A 7,111-nucleotide genomic window follows, 5' to 3' on the forward strand; every position below is an offset into this window, starting at 1 on the left:
TCTTTTTTTTTTTCTTTTTGATCCATTCGCTCTCATGTATTATAAAAAAAAAAAAGAAAAAAGAGAAAAGAAAATAAATAAATAAATAAATAAATAAATAAATAAATCTAAAATATCTCTAAACCGATTGATATCCCATCGACGTTGAAAGTGAAATATTATAGAAAAAAAAAAAAAATAAATAAATAATTAATACGATTGACGAACAATTATAATACAATTAATATTTCACGTAAAAAAGGAAAATTAAAAATTATAGAAAGAAAATAATATAATTAATGTAAAATTATAATGCAATTAGTATTTACTAAGGGAAAAAGAAACATTCGAAAAAGATTTTCTTTTTTTTTTTTTTTTTTTTTTTTTTATTTTTCTTTAATTTATTGCCACATTTATTACAAACAAAATCTAAGCATGAATCGGCAAATTTCTTCTAAACAACAAATCTATCTAAGCTCTTTGTTATTGGATTACAAAAATATATTACAATTTGGATATATTACAAAAGGAAAAAAAAAAAGAGGAATATTACAATTAATAAAAAATTATAATGCAAGTAATATTTCATATGAGAAAGAACGAAAAGATTTTTTTTTTTTCTTTATATTCATTCGTTGGTTACATATCACGGCAAAAAAAAAAAAAATCTAAATCCGAATTAATAAATTTCTTAAACGTCAAATATCCCTAGATTCTTTGGTATCTCATCGACATTGAAAACGGATATATAATAAAACAAAAACAAAAAAATTTAGAATACAACCAATTTTTCTTACAAAACAAAGGCAAAACAAAAATATTATTTAATATCCATTCGCAGCTACGTATCATATAAAAAAAAAAAAAAATAAATAAAATTTAACATAAAATCTTATTAAATTTCTCTAACCTCTAATTAAATAAATATCTCCTAACTTCAACTTCCTGCATTCGAATTGACATTAAAAGGCGAATGTATTATAAAACAAAAAACATTTTTTAAACGCAACCAATATTTTCTATGAAACAAAAACAAAACAAAACAAAACAAAAAATATTATTCGACGTATGTTCGTCGCCGCATATTACAAAAAAAAAAAAAAGGAAAGAAAAAATCTAACGTATAATATATGTATATATAATTTAATAACACAACTAATATTTCCTATGAAACAAGTAAACAAATAAACAAAATTTAATAATGCAATTAATACATTCTATTAAAACGAACAAAATAAAATTTAATAACGCAATTAATATTTCGTATGGAACGGACAAAAAAGAAGGGAAGAAAAACCAAAGGGAAAAAGAAAAAAAAAAAAAAAAAAAGAGAAAAATATATATTCAACCCCACATTCGCCGGGGAGTAGCGTAAGGAAAAAAAAGAAAAGGAAAAAAAAAAAAGAAAGAATCAAACGTAAGATTTAACCGCAAAATAACTTAAATCTCTCGAAATCTCAAATATCTCTTAACCAATCTCTCTGTCATGTCCGTCGGCATTAAAAAAGCGAATATATTATATCGAGAAAGAAAGGGAGAAAGAAAAAGGGAAAAGACAAAGAAAAAAAAAAAAAAAAAAGAAAAAGAAAAACAAGAAAAGGAAAGAGAAAAAAAAAACCTTCGAAAGATTTAATAGTTTTTCCCTTGGATGCTCCTTCATGCCAACTCCTTTTTCTTACCTCCCCGTATCTTACCTCCCCTTACCCATCGCCATCTCATTCGCCCCATCTCCTTCGCTCTTAAGAAATTGTCCGTTCGATTTGAATCGATAAGAATCCACAACGAAGTCGATAAAGACGAAGACGAAGAGGACGAAGAAGAAGAAGAAAAAGAAGAAGAAAAAGAAGAAGAAAAAAAAGTAGTAGTAGTAGTAGTAGTAGTAGTAGTAGTAGTAGAAGAAGAAGAAGAAGAAGCAGAAGAAGAAGTAGTAGTAGTAGTGGTAGTAGTAGTAGAAGAAGAAGAAGAAGAAGAAGAAGAAGAAATCCTTTCTCGTGATCCCTTGGGAGAGAAGAAAAAAAAGCTCTCACGAGGATATTCTCTCTGGACGTTAGGCAGGAACGAAGGAGTGCCGCCTCGAAGGAAGAAATGAATCTTTTACGCACCATCGCCATGCACGCATCCGGTTCTTCCAGATTCTCCGGCGGGTGGTGCGTGACGTCTAACTCCTAGACCATATAACGAGCGAATAAAGGAGCGAAGCCAGGAGGTAAAGATGTAAGGAGGAAGAGAGAGAGAGAGAGAGAGAGAGAGAGAGAGAGAGAGAGAGGAGGAGAGGGGTGGGGGAAGGCAGGGAAGATCGAGAGATCGGAGACTGAGAGGGTGGGGTAGGGGCAGGAGAGGGGGGGGGGCAAGAAAAGAAGGGAGATAACGCGTATTATCCTTCACTCTCTCTCGACTATCGCGATTTCTACCTACCACGTAAGTTTAAGATCGCAAACTCTTAGCACGTTTCCTTTTTTCTCTCTCTCTCTCTCTCTCTCTCTCTCTTCGTTTTTCTTTCTCTCTTTCTATTTCTCCTCCCCCTCCCTCCCCCCTCCCCGCCCATCCCCCAACCCAACCCAACCCAACCCAACCCCCATCCCCACCCCTCGTTTTTTCTTCGTTCCTTTTTTTAGTTTTCTTTTTTCTTTCTTTTTTTTTTTTTTTTCTTTAATTTTTCCTTTTCCTCCCTTCTACTCTCTTCCTTCTACTACTACTACTACTACTACTACTACTACTATTTTTACTCGTCTTCTACTCGTCGTCCTGTTCCCTTCATCGTTCCTTTTTCGTTGGATCCTTGCGTTTGATTAGACATCTTTCTTTTCTTTTCTTTTCTTTTCTTTTCTTTTTTCCTTTTTCCTTCCTTGTACCTCCTTCTCTTTTCTTTTTTTTTTCTCTTTTCTTTTTTTTCTTTTTTCCCCCCTTTTCTTTCTCCCGAGATATTATAATTCGTCGATCATTCAATACGATTAATCCAACGCGTTGGGATATCTGATAATGTCATTCACTTGAGACGGATCTATTTATATAACGTGAAAATCGTACGGTTTTATCGAGAGACTTGTTATTTTATTTTTTTTTTTGTTTTTCTTTTTCCTTCTTCCTTTTTTTTCTTTTCTTTTCTTTTCTTTTCTTTCTCCTTTTTTTTTTTTTTTTGCAATTGAATCTCATCTCTCTACGGCGGACGATCGATTGATTCCTTTTCTCGTTATATTCGAAATTATGTATATATATATATTTATTATTATTTATATTATTAATATTATACATTTATATTATATTATATAAATATTTATTATCTATTTATTTAGATATTTATTATTTTATATATAAATATATACAATGATATATAAAAGAAAAGAAAAGAAAAAAAAATATATATATATATATATATATATATATATATATATCTGCAAATTACTTTTATTTATGAAATATAAATTATAAATAAAATCAGACATCAATTCATATAATTTATCTTTTGTTCTTAAAACGCAATAACAAATTCGATCTTTTACATTCAACGTTTCTCACACATTAGATCATTCCTCTTGTATTTTATTTCTTTTCATTCTTTTCTTTCCATTTTCTTCATCATTTTATCCTCCCATCGAGGGATAAGATAGAAATAAAAAAAAAAAAAAAAAAAAAAAAAGACAAAAAGAAAAAGAAAATACCTTCGCAATCCTTCCTTTTACCTTTTACCTCCTTTTTTCTTTTTTTGTTTCGCCCTTTTATAAACAATGCCGCACTCTCTGCCCCTCTCTTTCTCGCTGTTCAAACGCGTAATTAAAAAAAAAAAAAAAAAAAAAAGAAAAAAGACAGAAAGAAAAAAAGTTACATACACCTATCAGACAACGGCGAGAAACGCGTTGAAATAATTGTGATAAACTAACTAACCTCCGCTACCGACTACTATCCAATTAAGAGAATGTCCTTTCTGATTAAATTGGTGACGGGGCGGTGGCGCGGGGAGATGGGGGGGGGGGGAGAAGGGGGTAGGTAGGTGAGAAGGTAGATTAAGGTAGCAGGGCAATGGAGTGCTCGGACTCGAGGAGGGTAGGGTTTTATTGGGTGGGGAGCAGGGTGTACAAGGAATACACAGGTGCGGGCAGGGGGACTGGGGAGGGGGAGGGATTGGGATAAGGAGAAGAGGGCAGTTAAAAATTGATCGTCTCATAAATACGATCGTGCCGTCTTGTAAACCATCGACGTAACCTCTATCCGGATGTTGTGTATCGGCGTACGTGAGATAAATTATTCCGAGTAGATCGACTGACTGACTGGCTAACACTATCTCTCTCTCTCTCTCTCTCTCTCTCTCTCTCTCTCTCTCTCTCTCTCTCTCTCTCTATCTATCTCTTTATGGTGGGTTATGGCAAACCGTAAAGGACACTTAAAGTTAACGGGCCCGTTAATCACCGTTTAATCGATCACGAACGTTTAAAACTAAACGGTATTCTAGACGGTCAGACTAACGATAGTAATTCTCACGTTTTCTAATCGTACGTAGATTACGTTTTTCCCTTTTATCAAAAAATATTTGTTTAACGTATCCATTTATATTCCGCCCGATCCCAATCCCCGTATCCCATTTGGTTTGGCTCAGCATCCGTCCGAAAGAAAAAGGGGAAAAAAAAAGGAAAAAAAAAAAAAAAAAAACTTTTTTTTTTCTTCTTTTCGTTTGTTCGTTTGTTTTTTTTTTCTTTTGTTTTTGTTTGTTTTTTTTCGTAAGAAAGAAAGGTAAACGAGTGGGAAGGAATAAAGTTTTTTTCTCCTGTTTCTTCTTTTTTTTTTTCTTCTTTTCTTTTTTTTCCTTTTTTATATATCTTATCAAGAAAAATGCGAAGGAGTGTATTTTATCTGTGTCTGTCTATCTGTACGTGTGTATGTATATATATATATATATGTTTAAGTAAGTAAGTACTTAACTTATTTGGTCGTTCCTTAACATTGAAACAAATCGACGAAATGATATTACATGACATGACAGAACGTATGAACGTCTCTTATTTCTCGTATTTCTCGTATTTCTCGTATATCTCTCTCTCTATCTCTCTTTCTTCTCCAACCCTCCCTATCCCTCTCTCTCCCTCTCTCCCTCTCTCTCTTCTCATTCTCTATATATCTCTTTCTCTCTCTCTCTCTCTCTCTTTCTTCTTTTCATACAATGATTTCATCTCCCAACGAGATGCTTCCTCGTTACACAGCCTTGGCCAAAAGCCTCGCAAATTTAATGTTGAAAAATATTCTGAATGTACGTAATCAGCGAATAAATAAGACGAATATTTTTGTACTCACCCTTCTTTCTTTCTCTTTCTCTCTCTGTCTCTCTCTCTCTCTCTCTCTCTCTCTCCCTCTCTCTTTCTCTTTCTCTGTCTCTCTCTATCTCTTTTTCTCTTTTCTTTCCTCTCACGAGCACGCCAATACACTTAAATCTTGTCCTTGGTTCTTTGCCTCGGGTCTTCTTATTCTCCGTTTTTTTTTCCTTTTTCTTTTTTTTTTTTTTTTTTTTTCTTATTCCTTCTTTCATTTCAATTTTAATTTTTTTGTTTTGTTCTCTTTTTTTTTTTTTTTCTTTTCTTTTTTTTCATTTTTATTTATATTTTGATTTTTAACCAGTCACCAATAATCTACGATAATCTGATTACTAATATTTATTTTAATTAATCGAATTATTTATGTCACTTGAAATGGTAATTCTCAATTTTAAAAATAAAATATGTACAACATCTGTATTTAATAAATATCATCATCATCATTGCCATTTTGAATATCATTTTTAATTTTTAATTATTTTTTATAATACATTTTTATTTCTCGTATCCTTTAAAACTTCGTCGCGCTTTTTTTATTGTCAACATTTAATTTCTAATTTTAATATTAGAATACGTTACTATTTCGTCTATTTTCTATCAACATCATCAATTCCATTGTTTCTTCGAAATTTCATTTTTAATTTGATTTAACAATACGTTTCTATTACGTGTATTTTCTAAACACAATCGCCTTATTCCTTGAATTTCATTTCTAATATAATTTAACAATACGTCTCTATTTCGTATATTTTCTAAATATCATTGCCTTTTCTCTTTGAATTAAACATACGATATAATTTTACAATACGTTTCTATTTTCGATTAAACATTTTCGAAGATATAATCGCTTTGATTTATTAAATGATATAAATTATTAAATATATAAATATATATATTTATATTTGCAAAAGAATAGATTAGATGAAATCATTTCTTTTCTTTTTGATCACAAATTTTTACGTGATCTGTATCTGTGCGTAGAAAGAAAGAAACAATAAAAAAAAAATAAAAAAAAAATAAAAGAAAAAACACAAAAAGGAACAGAAGATAAAGGTAAAAAAACAAAAAAAGAAGAAAAAGACATTTTCGTATGCACGTTATCAAAAAATAAGAAAATAAAAAATAAGAAGAATAAAAACAAAAAAAAAAAAAAAAGAAAAAACAAAGAAGAAAAAAAGAAAAAAAAACGGAAAATAAAAAATAAAGAATAATCAACGCGATGCAATGTAAAACGTGCATTCGATATGAAATTCATTGGTACGCGACAAAAAAAAAAAAAAAAAAAAAAAGAAGGAAAAGAAAAAAAGAGAAAAGAAAAAGAAAATCCATATAAATCGAATCAATGAATAAAATTATTACGTTTCATTACGAGCGTCGAATATTACATTGGTCGTAATACGTGCGTACACTTATATCGATTTCGTATCGTTCGATTATAGTTATCATCGCGTTATCGGCGAGCATTAAAAGATGGCGCGACTACGTTCGCAATAAAAGCGAGGAACAACGACGAACGATTAAGGCAACCCGACTTCGTAAATTATTACCAATTAGAACGATTTTGCGTTAGCGCTCTTCGGTAAGTTCAATACAACGGCTACCAAAATTTATGGTCGATGATAAAGCTATACAGAGAGATGCGGGATGAAAGGGAGAGAGGGTGAGGGAAAGGGATGGTGGTTATACACGCTTGTTTTCCGCGTGCACGGTTAAGAAGGATGGCTTAACAAGCAACACCGGTTTAAGGCACGCGAGCTAATAAATCCGCCCTCGAATCGAATCGCTTTTAGGTACACCGTGTTCAACCATTTTGTATCCTTTTTCAAGAAATA

The sequence above is a fragment of the Vespa velutina genome, chromosome 18 (assembly GCF_912470025.1).
Source record: "Vespa velutina chromosome 18, iVesVel2.1, whole genome shotgun sequence".
NCBI lineage: Eukaryota > Metazoa > Arthropoda > Insecta > Hymenoptera > Vespidae > Vespa > Vespa velutina.